Source organism: Telmatherina bonti, assembly GCF_933228915.1.
Source record: "Telmatherina bonti genome assembly, chromosome: 16".
Lineage (NCBI taxonomy): Eukaryota > Metazoa > Chordata > Actinopteri > Atheriniformes > Telmatherinidae > Telmatherina > Telmatherina bonti.
The window spans coordinates 37,615,197-37,628,538 of record NC_136614.1 but is presented as its reverse complement, the minus strand read 5'-3'; the positions used below and the strand labels follow the sequence as shown (position 1 = coordinate 37,628,538).

Below are 13,342 nucleotides of genomic sequence, written 5' to 3'. Positions count from 1 at the left end.
AGGAATCCGCTGATTGTTCGACCTTCCACTGTGATCCACCGAGCTCTGCTTTTCTTTCCCATTGCTGCGCAGGACGGAGAGGGAGGTGGGTGAAGGTGGCAGGAAATGTCCAGCCCTCTAGCGAGATAGGAAATGGCTTTATTCAGCCTCAGAAGTCATGGTTTAGATTTCAGGCCGCTGTAACAGGGTAAGATAAGATGTTCAGAAAACAGGTGAGGAATCCGAGACTGATGTGCAAACATCACACCATCACGTACCAGAGGACATAAAGATATGAATGAATTTCACTTTGGATCAACAACTGAGCCGAGACTGCAGCGCCACGACAAGTCCTGCACAACAGGCAGCGAAACAAAGGGAGTCACACAGAGGGATATGACCTCAGGCTGCAGAGGAAGAAGCACACCGTTCTTCTGCCGAAGCAGGAGCTCAGAAACATGACGGAAATGGTGCTTTTCTTTTCTTCCCCCAGCCTGACCAGCAGCTGGATGTTGACAGGTGCAGAGACAGCAAACATGGATTTCTAACTTAGCTTTTAAAGCTCTGCTGTGTCAAGTTTAGGTCACATTAAATGGTTTTCTACATGAAGACGCAGCAACAAACCCGAGAAACCAGAGTCAGCTGTTTGTGAAACAACCACACACTGAACACACAGATGCATGTTCCTCGTCAACGCTGCACCATGAAGAAAAATAAACTTTTAACAGCAGAAGAAGCTTGTTGCAACAGACACATTTCTTCTGTCTTTTCTTGCAAAGTTTTTACTAGGAATGAGTCTTATTTAGTTATCTTCTGTTATTTGGATGTAGTGAACCCTTCAGCCGTGCATTCTGCACACCAGACCTTCAACTCATGACTAAATCAAGCAAAGTATTAGATCATTTGTTTTAGTTGCACGTTTATATGTATAGTTAGTATTTTATATGTGCAGAATCAAGTTTGACTCTAAAAATAAGAACAAAAGCTATTTATCAATCAACGACTGGCTCCTCCTCCTCCTCGCTTTGGCTTGGTATTGACGGTGAGCAGCTGATCAGATGGCAGGATGAGAGATGGTTTCCCACCAGCAGGGACGACCTTCCACACCGAATCTAGAACACATCCCAATGTTTCCTCCTGTTCCTCCGGTCTCTACAGGAAGTTACAGGAACAATAATCGTCCTACTGCTCCTCAACTTCAGACAACATTCCTGCAATTCAACAGATCAGACTCAGGATCAGGATCTGGATCTGGATCTGGATCAGGATCTGGGATCAGGATCGGGATCAGGATTGGGATCAGGATCGGGATCAGGATTAGGATCAGGATCTGGATCAGGATCGGGATCTGGATCAGGATCAGGATCGGGATCAGAATCAGGATCTGGATCGGGATCGGAATCAGGATCTGGATCAGGATCTGGATCGGGATCAGGATCTGGATCAGGATCAGGATCAGGATCGGGATCTGGATCAGGATCAGGATCGGGATCAGGATCTAGATCAGGATCAGGATCTGGATCAGGATCTGGATCAGGATCGGGATCAGGATCTGGATCAGGATCGGGATCAGGATCTGGATCAGGATCAGGATCAGGATCGGGATCAGGATCTGGATCAGGATCGGGATCAGGATCAGGATCGGGATCGGGATCTGGATCAGGATCTGGATCGGGATCTGGATCAGGATCTGGATCTGGATCAGGATCGGGATCAGGATCTGGATCAGGATCAAGATTAGGATCGGGATCGGGATCAGGATCTGGATCAGGATCGGGATCAGGATCTGGATCAGGATCGGGATCAGGATCTGGATCAGGATCAAGATTAGGATCGGGAATGGGATCAGGATTAGGATCAGGATCTGGATCAGGATCTGGATCAGGATCTGGATCAGGATCAGGATCGGGATCAGGATCTGGATCAGGATCTGGATCAGGATCAGGATCAGGATCGGGATCAGGATCTGGATCAGGATCGGGATCAGGATCTGGATCAGGATCGGGATCTGGATCAGGATCAGGATCAGGATCGGGATCAGGATCAGGATCAGGATCAGGATCAGGATCAGGATCTGGATCAGGATCGGGATCTGGATCAGGATCGGGATCAGGATCTGGATCAGGATCAAGATTAGGATCGGGAACGGGATCAGGATCTGGATCAGGATCGGGATCAGGATCTGGATCAGGATCTGGATCAGGATCTGGATCAGGAGCAATCAGGTGGAGAAGCAGGTGCAACCCATGGCAGATACATTCAGATTATTGCTAAAAGTTGACGAGAACATTAACGTTGACAGGAAAATGTTTCCACAGAATAAACACACAAGTAGTTCAGTTGATTATTGTTTACATAGCAACCCTGGTCTTTGAGGAAAACCTGCAGGATACCGGTGCTTGAGGACCAGGATTGGGGATCCCTGCTCTAATGGATCTTTGGAGGAATTGGAAGAAGTCTGATGAGTGCGGTCCTGTGCTACAGCTGTGGACTCGCATCCTTCTCAGTGTTTGCTGATAAACTAGTGGGAGTTTTGTTGCAGCATCATGATGAGCCAAACAGCTCAGCGGCTGCTGGGTGAAGATGTTCATGTGACTCAGCAGCTGGACAGAAAACTGATGAGAAACCTGCATCGTTTCCCCCGACACTGCCTTGTTTTCACAGCTAACTGCTCTAATGTGATGGGGTATGCATGTCAGTGGTAGCAGTGGGGGGTGGACCTGGGGGGCCACACACACAACCACATTTACTATGAATGACCCGAGCAACCCTGAGAAAATCCAACATGATTATATGGAAGAAAGCTGGATGATAGCGGCGCTGCTAGTGTTACCAAGGTGAACATATAGGCACACTGGAAGCACTTGAAGGGGTCTTTGGCAGCCATTTTACTGGTGGGCTCAGAGGGGGAAGAGGCGCAGCAGCTCACACAGCTTTTTCAGAAAGAAAAGAAAGTTGCTTTAAATTGAAAATGTGCAAAAGCTTAATCAGAAGCTGCGCTTGTAGGAACGATAGGAAAAATATCCCAACAACATTCCAGTCTTTAAATCGCGTTTCTGACTTTTTCTTACTTCTTATTCACACGGTTGTAAATATAAAGCCAGTGGAAATAAAATAATCACGACAACATCATTTATCATTCAGAAAGTGACAGCAGGGATGCTGAAAGTCTGGTTGAATTCAGAGAAAAAGTTGTGAAAAACAGAAAAGCAGATTTAAGTCACCGAGGAAAAAGTCTTTACTTTTGGTTTTTTCAGTTTATCAGCTGAGAGGGAGTCAATGTCATGTTATCTTACCGGAAAACAACAAATCCAAATAAACAGATAAACCAGAAAGGAAGCTTTATAAAATTCTCTAAAGAGTTTTTTAAAAAATTTTTAAAAAGATGATTTTGAGTTGGATTTAATGACATTTGGGTGAAATTTAAACAAAAATTTTAGATAATTTTAAAATGAGTACTTTTAGATAAATAAGTGAAAATGTCATCAGTAATTTCCTACAGTGGGGATCATGATTGCTGTAACCTCCTCTAGAATAACACACACAACATATTAACAACTGCTGTATGTCTCACCGTACAGGAGTTCTGGCGGTTTGGTGATTTTACTGGTGTTATTCTGTTGGTTTGCTCCTTGTATTAACTTGCTGTTGACGACCATTAATGTCAGGATGGGTGGAGGATAAGGACCCAGGGGGGAGGTGGATATAAGAATCAGTAGGTAAATGAAGATATCATGACGCCCTGCAAGGGCAGGATGACTGCAGAAGTAAAACAAAACTACACTAAACAAAACCAAACAAGAAGAAGAGCAACACAAATAAATCTGTCAATGAACAGGAGAAACTATATAAGTACTATCGCATGAAGAGCGCACGTAGGAAACAGGAAAGGAACACAAAGAAAGAACCCTACAAAATTAGACAGGAAGCCAAAAATGTGACAAACTACATGGAAACCACAAACCTGAGACTATAACAGTATGCAGCATCCTGGTCTCTACAGAAACTCCGACATGTCAGGCTACTACAAACGTGTCACAATCAACATATGTGTAACTGTATCAGAGTAAATTCACCTGGATCCCAGTAGAACCCTAAAATGTTTATTTCTTCTCCTTAAAGAAAAATGTCACTAGAAACCAGTGAAAGCAGCGCAGGTCACCGAGTAACAAGTCAAGTAATCCCAGTAACGAGTAAAGTATTCCCAGTAATGAGTCAAGTAGTCCTAGTAATGAGTCAAGTATTTCTAGTAATGAGTGAAGTATTCCTTGTAATGAGTAAAGTATTCCCAGTAATGAGTAAAGTATTCCCAGTAATGAGTAAAGTATTCCCAGTAATGAGTAAAGTATTCCCAGTAATGAGTCAAGTATTTCTAGTAATGAGTGAAGTATTCCTTGTAATGAGTAAAGTATTCCCAGTAATGAGTAAAGTATTCCCAGTAATGAGTCAAGTATTTCTAGTAATGAGTGAAGTATTCCTTGTAATGAGTAAAGTATTCCCAGTAATGAGTAAAGTATTCCCAGTAATGAGTAAAGTATTCCCAGTAATGAGTCAAGTATTTCTAGTAATGAGTGAAGTATTCCTTGTAATGAGTAAAGTATTCCCAGTAATGAGTAAAGTATTCCCAGTAATGAGTAAAGTATTCCCAGTAATGAGTAAAGTATTCCCAGTAATGAGTCAAGTATTTCTAGTAATGAGTGAAGTATTCCTTGTAATGAGTAAAGTATTCCCAGTAATGAGTAAAGTATTCCCAGTAATGAGTCAAGTAGTCCTAGTAATGAGTGAAGTATTCCTTGTAATGAGTGAAGTATTCCTTGTAATGAGTCAAGTAATCCTTGTAATGAGTCAAGAATTTCTAGTAATGAGTCAAGTAATCCCAGTAATGAGTGAGGTATTCCTTGAAATGAGTCAAGTAATCCTTGTAATAAGTCAAGTATTCATAGTACTGAGTCAAGTATTTCTAGTACTGAGTCAAGTATTCCTAGTAATGAGTCAAATAATCCTAGTACTGAGTCAGGTAATCCCAGTAATGAGTCAAGTATGTCTAGTAATGAGTCAAGAATTTCTAGTAATGACTCAATAATTCCTAGTAATGAGTCTAGTAATCCTTGTAATGAGTCAAGTATTTCTAGTAATTAGTCAATTATTCCTAGTAATGAGTGAAGTATTCCTTGTAATGGGTCAAGTATTCCTAGTAGTGAGTCAAGTATTCCGGGTAATAAGTCAAGTATTTCTAGTAATGAGTAAAGTATTCCTAGTAGTGAGTCAAGTATTCCGGGTAATAAGTCAAGTATTTCTAGTAATGAGTAAAGTATTCCTAGTACTGAGTCAAGTATTCCTAGTAATGAGTGAAATATTCCTTGTAATAAGTCAAGTAATTCAAGTAATTAGTCAAGTATTTCTAGTAATGAGTCACGTAATCCCAGTAATGAGTGAAGTATTCCTAGTAATGACTCAAGTATTTCTAGTAATGAGTGAAGTATTCCTAGTAATGAGTAAAGTATTCCTTGTAATGAGTGAAGTATTCCTAGTAATGACTCAAGTATTCATAGTACTGAGTCAAGTATTTCTAGTACTGAGTCAAGTATTCCGAGTAATGAGTCAAGTATTTCTAGTACTGAGTCAAGTATTCCGAGTAATGAGTCAAGTATTTCTAGTGATGAGTCAAGTAATCCTACTAATGAGAAAAGCATTCTTTGTAATGAGTCAAGTGTTCCTAGTAATGAGTAAAGTATTCATAGTACTGAGTCAAGTATTTCTAGGACTGAGTAAAGTAATCCTAGTAATGAGTCAAGTATTTCTATTAATGAGTCAAGTAATCATACTAATGAGTGAAGTATTCCTTGTAATGAGTCAAGAATTTCTAGTAATGAGTCAAGTAATCCTAGTAATGAGTCAATTATTCCTAGTAATGAGTGAAGTATTCCTTGAAATGAGTCAAGTATTCCTAGTACTGAGTCAAGTATTTCTAGTACTGAGTCAAGTATTCCGAGTTATGAGAAAAGTATTTTTATTAATGAGTCAAGTAATCCTACCACTGAGTGAAGTATTCCTTGTCATGAGTCTAGTAATCCTTGTAATGAGTCAAGTATTCATAGTACTGAGTCAATTATTCCTACTAATGAGTCAAGTATTCCTAGTACTGAGTCAAGTATTCCTAGTAATGATTCAAGTATTCCTAGTACTGAGTCAAGTATTCCTTGTAATGAGTCAAGTATTCCTTGCAATGAGTCTAGTAATCCTTGTAATGAGTCAAGTATTCATAGTACTAGGAATACTTGACTCATTAGTAGGAATAATTGACTCAGTACTGAGTCAAGTATTCCTAGTAATGAGTGAAGTATTCCTTGTAATGAGTCAAATATTTCGAGTAATGAGCGAAGTATTCCTTGTAATAAGTCAAGTATTTCTAGTAATGAGTCAATTATTCCCAGTAATCAGTCAAGTATTCCTAGTTATGAGTCAAGTAATCCTAGTAATGAGTGTTTCAAAGTATTTCAAGCAGAGTCAAGTAATCCAAGTAATGAGTGAAGTATTCCTTGTAATGACTCAAGTATTTCTTGTAATGAGTCAAGTATTCATAGAACTGAGTCAAGTAATTCCAGTAATGAGTCAAGTAATCCTAGTAATGAGTGAAGTATTTCAAGTAGAGTCAAGTAATCCAAGTAATTCTAGTAATGAGTCAAGTAGTTCTAGTAATGAGTCAAGTAATCCCAGTAATGAGTCAAGTATTTCTATTAATAAGTCAATTATTCCCAGTAATCAGTCAAGTAGTCCTAGTAATAAGTCAAGTAATCCCAGTAATGAGTCAAGTATTCCTAGTAATGAGTCAAGTATTCCTGGTAATGGGTCAATTATTTCTAGTAATGAGCAAAGTATTCCTTGTAATGAGTCAAGTATTCCTAGTAATGAGTCAAGTATTCATAGAACTGAGTCAAGTATTCCTTGTAATGAGTCAAGTATTCCTGGTAATGGGTCAATTATTTCTAGTAATGAGCAAAGTATTCCTTGTAATGAGTCAAGTATTCCTAGTAATGAGTCAAGTATTCATAGAACTGAGTCAAGTATTTCTTGTAATGAGTCAATTATTCCTAGTAATGAGTGAAGTATTCCTTGAAATGAGTGAAGTATTCCTAGTAATGACTCAAGTATTCCGTGTAATGAGTCAAGTATTTCTAGTGATGAGTAAAGTATTCATAGTACTGAGTCAAGTATTTCTAGTACTGAGTCAAGTAATCATACTAATGACTGAAGTATCCCTTGTAATGAGTCAAGAATTTCTAGTAATGAGTCAAGTAATCCTAGTAATGAGTGAGGTATTCCTTGAAATGAGTCAAGTAATCCTTGTAATGAGTCAAGTATTCATAGTACTGAGTCAAGTATTTCTAGTACTGAGTCAAGTATTCCGAGTTATGAGAAAAGTATTTTTATTAATGAGTGAAGTAATCCTAGTAATGAGTGAAGTATTCCTTGTAATGAGTCTAGTAATCCTTGTAATGAGTCAAGTATTCATAGTACTGAGTGAAGTATTCATAGTACTGAGTGAAGTATTCCTAGTAATGATTCAAGTATTCCCAGTACTGAGTCAAGTATTTCTAGTAAAGAGTCAAGTATTTATAGTCATGAGCGAAGTATTCCTTGTAATGAGTCAAGTAATTCTAGTAATGAGTGAAGTACTCCTAGTAATGAGTCAAGTAATCCTAGTAATGAGTCAGGTATTCCTAGTAATGAGTAAAGTATTCCTAGTACTGAGTCAAGTATTCCTTGTAATGAGTCAAATATTTCGAGTAATGAGCGAAGTATTCCTTGTAATAAGTCAAGTAATCCAAGTAATGAGTGAAGTATTCCTTGTAATGAGTCAAGTATTTCTAGTAATGAGTCAAGTATTCATAGAACTGAGTCAAGTATTCCTTGTAATGAGTCAAGTATTTCTAGTAATGAGTCAAGTATTCATAGAACTGAGTCAAGTAATCCAAGTAATGAGTGAAGTATTCCTTGCAATGAGTCAAGTATTTCTAGTAATGAGTCAAGTATTCATAGAACTGAGTCAAGTAATTCCAGTAATGAGTGTTTCAAAGTATTTCAAGCAGAGTCAAGTAATCCAAGTAATGAGTCAAGTATTTCTAGTAATGAGTCAAGTAATCTTAGTAATGAGTCAAGTATTCCTAGTAATAAGGCAAGTATTCCTAGTAATGAGTCAATTAATCCTAGTAATGAGTAAAGTATTCCTAGTAATAAGGCAAGTATTCCTAGTAATGAGTCAATTAATCCTAGTAATGAGTAAAGTATTCCTAGTAATAAGGCAAGTATTCCTAGTAATGAGTCAATTAATCCTAGTAATGAGTAAAGTATTCCTAGTAATGAGTGAAGTATTTCTAGTAATGAGCCAAGTATTCCTAGTAATGAGTCAAGCAATCCTAATACTGAGTAAAGTATTCCAAGTAGTGAATCAAGTATTCCTAGTCATGAGTAAAGTATTCCTAGTCACCTAGTCATGAGTAAAGTATTCCTATTCATGAGTCAAGTAATCCTAGTAATGAGTCAATGAGTGTTTACTAAAACATAGTGTAACCTGTCTGCTACGGGGGGGGGGGGGGGGGGGGGGGGGCTGTGACATCATCAAGTAGCTATGATGCAACAGTCAGGATGTCTGATGTGTCTTTAGATCTTTCACATAAAGACATGGAGCCATCAGAGAGTCAGAGCCTGATGGGAGCTGGATCTGCAGCATAATGCAGTCTGACTTCACACATCGCCGCCCTGAACGGTGAGACAAGCAGAAGGAGCCGCCGTGACACAACGGAGGAGGGGAAGAAGGGATGGCCGAGGAGGGGAAACAATAGCTCTTGGTGCAAAGTGCAGGATCTGAGATTTGTCCCATCCACGCCTCATGCTGGCTGCAGCCCATCAAACATGCCTTTGTGCTGACGCGAGAAAACTATGGGAACGTGTCTGGGTTTGTTTTTTTCCCAAGCTGAGGATCTAAGCTAGGTGGGTGGGTGGGGGTTTGGGGGGGGGGTTATTCATCGTCGCCAACTACTCCAGCTGTAATTTTATGACTCACTCACCAATGCGTACTGGGTTAGTTCTGAACACACACAGCTTCTCCAGTCATTAGCACTTATCATCATTCAGCAACAAAGAGGACGATTCAGCGGCTGTGCAGGAGCCCGGAGGAGCAGCTCTGGATGTCACGGCTCAGAGGGAAAAGGAGCGCTGGGTTGGCCGGGTCACATGATGGGATCCTGTTGCCGTGTGGGATTTCTGCAGTGGCTGGAAGTCCTGAGGGACTCGTTATGCTCAGATACCCAAAAACAGTCTGAGATGTTCCCGAGACAGGAGCAAGTTAAGAGACGCAGGTTACATAACAGCAGGGAGTCGGTCACAAACTGTTTTATCGGCTCACATTAGTGGTTCACATTGTCTGTTTCATTAAAGAACTAAACTTTGTTTTGGTCTGTAAGGACCACAGCTCTGATCAATGTCTGAAGACTGTCTTAACCCCTGAACCTTCATCATATCTCCCCGAGGTCTACCTCTTTTGCCATCAGGAACGATACTGTGGAACTGGTCATGTGACCCTCCAGCTGGTCTATGGAGGTTTTCCAGCATTTCTATCCATCCTGGAGGTTTACAGTCTAGACACAACATGTAGTGTTTATTCAGAGACTCTAGATCAGGGGTGTCAAACTCCAGTCCTCGAGGGCCGGTATCCTGCAGGTTTTTGTTGTTTCTCTCTACCAACACAGCTGATTCAAATCAAATGGATCCAGCAGCTTCCCGTCAAACTATTTATGAGTGTCTGTCAGGTCTGTTGGAGGATGAAGACAACAAAAACCTGCAGGAAACCGGCCCTTGAGGACTGGAGTTTGACACCTCTGCTCTAGATGGTAAATCCACCATTATTTATCACATCTTCATCACCATCACTACCATGTTGCTAAGAGACCTCAATTTTCACCTGGACATGATGATGAAGACACTTCCTGTCAGACTTTCCACCAATCAGAGAGCTTAAACTGATGGTAACGTCCAATTAGGAGCAGCCAAAGATCAACAAGTGATGAGAAAAGCAGGAAAATAATGATCCTCTATGGCTGGAATAAAGCCAGGAAGACGTTTGGGATGCAGCTGAGGTGGAGGTGCTGCAGTGAGGACAGCAGGTAGATAGTAGCAGGAAGACGTGTGGAAACATGGAAACAGTGTGTGTGTGTGTTTGTTCAGTGGCAGAAGGTTTCAAGTTAGGTGTCCCACAGGGATCTGTACTTGTCCCACTTCTTGTTCTCTTCAGTAGTTCGAGAGAGGGGGTGTCCAACGACATACATGTTAGGTTAATTGATCACCCCAAATTCTTCCTAGAGATCAAGGTGAGTGGTTGTTTGTCCTTTGGTGTTGACCCTGTGATGGACTGGCAACCTGTCCAGGTGTACCTGCCTCTCGCACCTCATTGCTGCGATAGCTACAGTTTCCCCACGACCCACAATTGCTTTAAGCAGAATTGGAAATGGATTGATAAATGAATCCTGATGTTGTGATGCAGCAGTGTTTATTAACATGTCTGCAAGTTCAAGTCTCACATTTAACAAACATTTAGCTAGCAAAAAGTGTAAATATGGAAATAGTGTGTGTGTGTGTGTTTCAGACGTGAGAGAATGATGTGTAAGATGGGAAAAGGCTTGGTCACTGCTGATCTGTGTGTTATTTCTCCAAACTTATGGTTGCTCTTTATGCTGCTTTATCTATTCATACATTTAGTTTACATCATTTTAGCCTTATAATCTTACAGCTGAGGCTGGAAACACTATGTCTCCATGGAAACGTCACGTCTGTATGGAAACACCGTGTCTCCATGGAAGCACCATGTCTCCATGGAAACATCACGTCTCTATGGAAACGTCACGTCTGTATGGAAACATCATGTCTCCATGGAAACGTCATGTCTCCATGCTGACTTGCATCCAAAACTTCCGATTCCAGAGGACAGTTTAGATTTTAAAAAGCCCAAAACAAATAACCAAAAAAGATTTTTAAATTTTAAGGGTTAATTTCTAAATTTGTTTCAAAGTTGATTTTATTTCTGTGAAAATGGCCCCAAATTCCAACCTTCATCACTTTGAAGCTGCAGCTTCTGAGAACATCGAGGGGAGCAGCAGAAAGAGATGGATTTAAAAGGCAGTGATGCAACAACGCAGCAACAACTCAGTGTTATTGTTTAATATTGTGTGGAGTTAAGCCGTGTTGACACGGCAACGATTCAGCCAAATTGTGCCAATATCTAGGGGTAAACAAGAAACAAAAAGGTTTCTTCAAATTATCCCTGCAGGTGTCAGTCTGGTCATACTGGTTTTTATTAGACACTAGATTGTTTTTAATCTTTCTGTAAATTCAAAACTGATGTTTGTGAGTAAAAACAAATTATGACAACAAATCAGATGTTCATATTGTAATAAAAGAGCAACTGTATGAATAGCTACAAATGTGCTTTAAGGCTCTTCTGGGGGAAAAGTCTGATAGAATAATATTGTTGTTTATTTTGTTGTTATTTATGTGTTTTTCATGCATGATCTGCGCTGCTGCAGCACAAAGACACGCAGCTTTTCACGCCAGATGAAGTGGTCTTTAAGCCTGACTCACTTTGAGTTGGACCACCCCTCTCCCCCTCCCTACAATACATTGCTTTGCATAGGGGGCAGAGTGGGGGGTGGGGGGTACTGTACAGAACAAAGGGCTCCGAGCGTAAAACTGCGCATGAGTGCAGCCGCATGCACGCGCTGTGGGTGTCAGTGAAAATGGCTTTTTATGTAAACTGCCATCAAATAGACACTCACTAAATAGATCCACCTTGGCACACCTGCACCTTCCCACCTCCCGCCGTGTCTGTGTGTCCCAGGAAGAAGGAGCGCGAGGCGTCGTGATGGAAGAGGAGGCTGATGCTGCGATCCCTCATCGCCTGCATCAGCATTTCCAGACAAAGAAGCCTGGATGTCCTCAGAGTGCTGTATCACTCCGCCCCCCCCCCCCGCCCCCCCCCTTCCAGCACGCACGTGCTCATCGGACCTCCAAATGATCATTCTGACTGCTGACACACAACACACGCACGTGCTCTTCATGTATGAACAAAGGGTTCTGATATGAGAATGTAAACATAGTTGATGTGTGTGCGCGTGTGTACCTGGAAAGTATCTCTCTCTCTCACACACACACACACACCCACCCACCCCCACACACACACGCACAGTGGAGAAGTGGCTCCTGTGGAACCTGGATGAACTGTGGACACCTGACCCTTCATCACGCTGGAGGAGAGCGCGAGCGCGACGTGCACGCTGCGCATCATAACCCTGACACTGCAGCATCTCTCGCATGACCATGCAGGATGGCGCGCGCCTCGTCATGAGGCTGAGGGTGTCCACCTGGACCCGGTGGACCGGAAGACAGGCTGCGTCCTCAGTCCCAACAGGACACCTCTGCTCTGTGCGCGTGAGGGCAAGGAGACCAGTTTAGGCAGAAGTGCAAGTAATGATGGTAACTGGGGGTGGGGGGGTGGGGGGGTTCAGTGACGCTGCGCGCGCCGTTGTTTCGCGGCGGCTCCTCCGGGATGAGCAGCATCTACTGGTGGCGACGCACGCGCCGCGTTGACTCAAAGCACAACAGGATGTGGTGGAGTTGCGTTTCACACCCTTCAGCAGGCTCCCGCGCGCCACGCACTCAGGCTTCACGCGGCTGCAGGCGCGCGCTCTTTCACCCTGCCGACGCGGGGCTCGAGCTCACCGCTGCGCCGCTTGCGCAAGTTTGCACCGGCGCAACAACAAGGCGCAGAGATTGCGACAAACCGAGGGGAGGAGAGCAGTGCACGCGAGCTTACCTGTTACTTTCTGTTCCGCGCGTGTTCCAGCCCTTTGTGTCCGTTTCTGCCAACTTCTCTCACATGGTGGCGCGCGCTGCCGTTTCCTCAGAAAGGTGACTTCTCCTTCTTCCTCCGCTTCTTCCTCGCGCTCACGCGCCGCGCTCCCACAGAAACGGTGTGAAAAGGCAATAAAAAGGGACGCGACTGCGTGGTGCGTACGTGTGCACGCGCGTGCCTGTGTGTGCGCCGCGTGCAGCTCCGTCTCCGCTGTGTGTTACACTCGACTGGAACGCCTCCTCTCCGCCGCTACATTGTTGACATTCGGCCGCTGACGTCACCTCATTCCCTCATTCACAACATCGTCCGCGCGCTGCCGCGCTGGCGTTGCTGGCGGCGAGCAGCGCGCGCGCACGCACTGGAACGAGCGTAGCGAGGTTTGGAGAATCCCGCGTAGCGGAAATCCCTCCTCCTCGCGCGCGAACGTAACGGTAGGATGTCACGAGACCTTCCCCGATC

The 13,342-nt window shown here is 42.7% G+C and overlaps 1 protein-coding gene across 2 annotated transcripts in view; it reads right to left on the bottom strand.

The window, feature by feature from the left end:
* The window catches only part of bach2b (BTB and CNC homology 1, basic leucine zipper transcription factor 2b), a 144,944-nt gene extending 131,958 nt beyond the window's left edge, over positions 1 to 12,986 (bottom strand). The window contains exon 1 of one of the 2 annotated variants that reach the window (XM_079255941.1): positions 12,845 to 12,986. The gene's annotated coding sequence lies outside the window, so the exon portion shown is untranslated. The remainder of the gene's footprint in view (positions 1 to 12,844) is intronic. The other variant, XM_079255942.1, reaches the window with a different exon arrangement.
* Between the last annotated feature and the right edge of the window lie 356 nt (positions 12,987 to 13,342).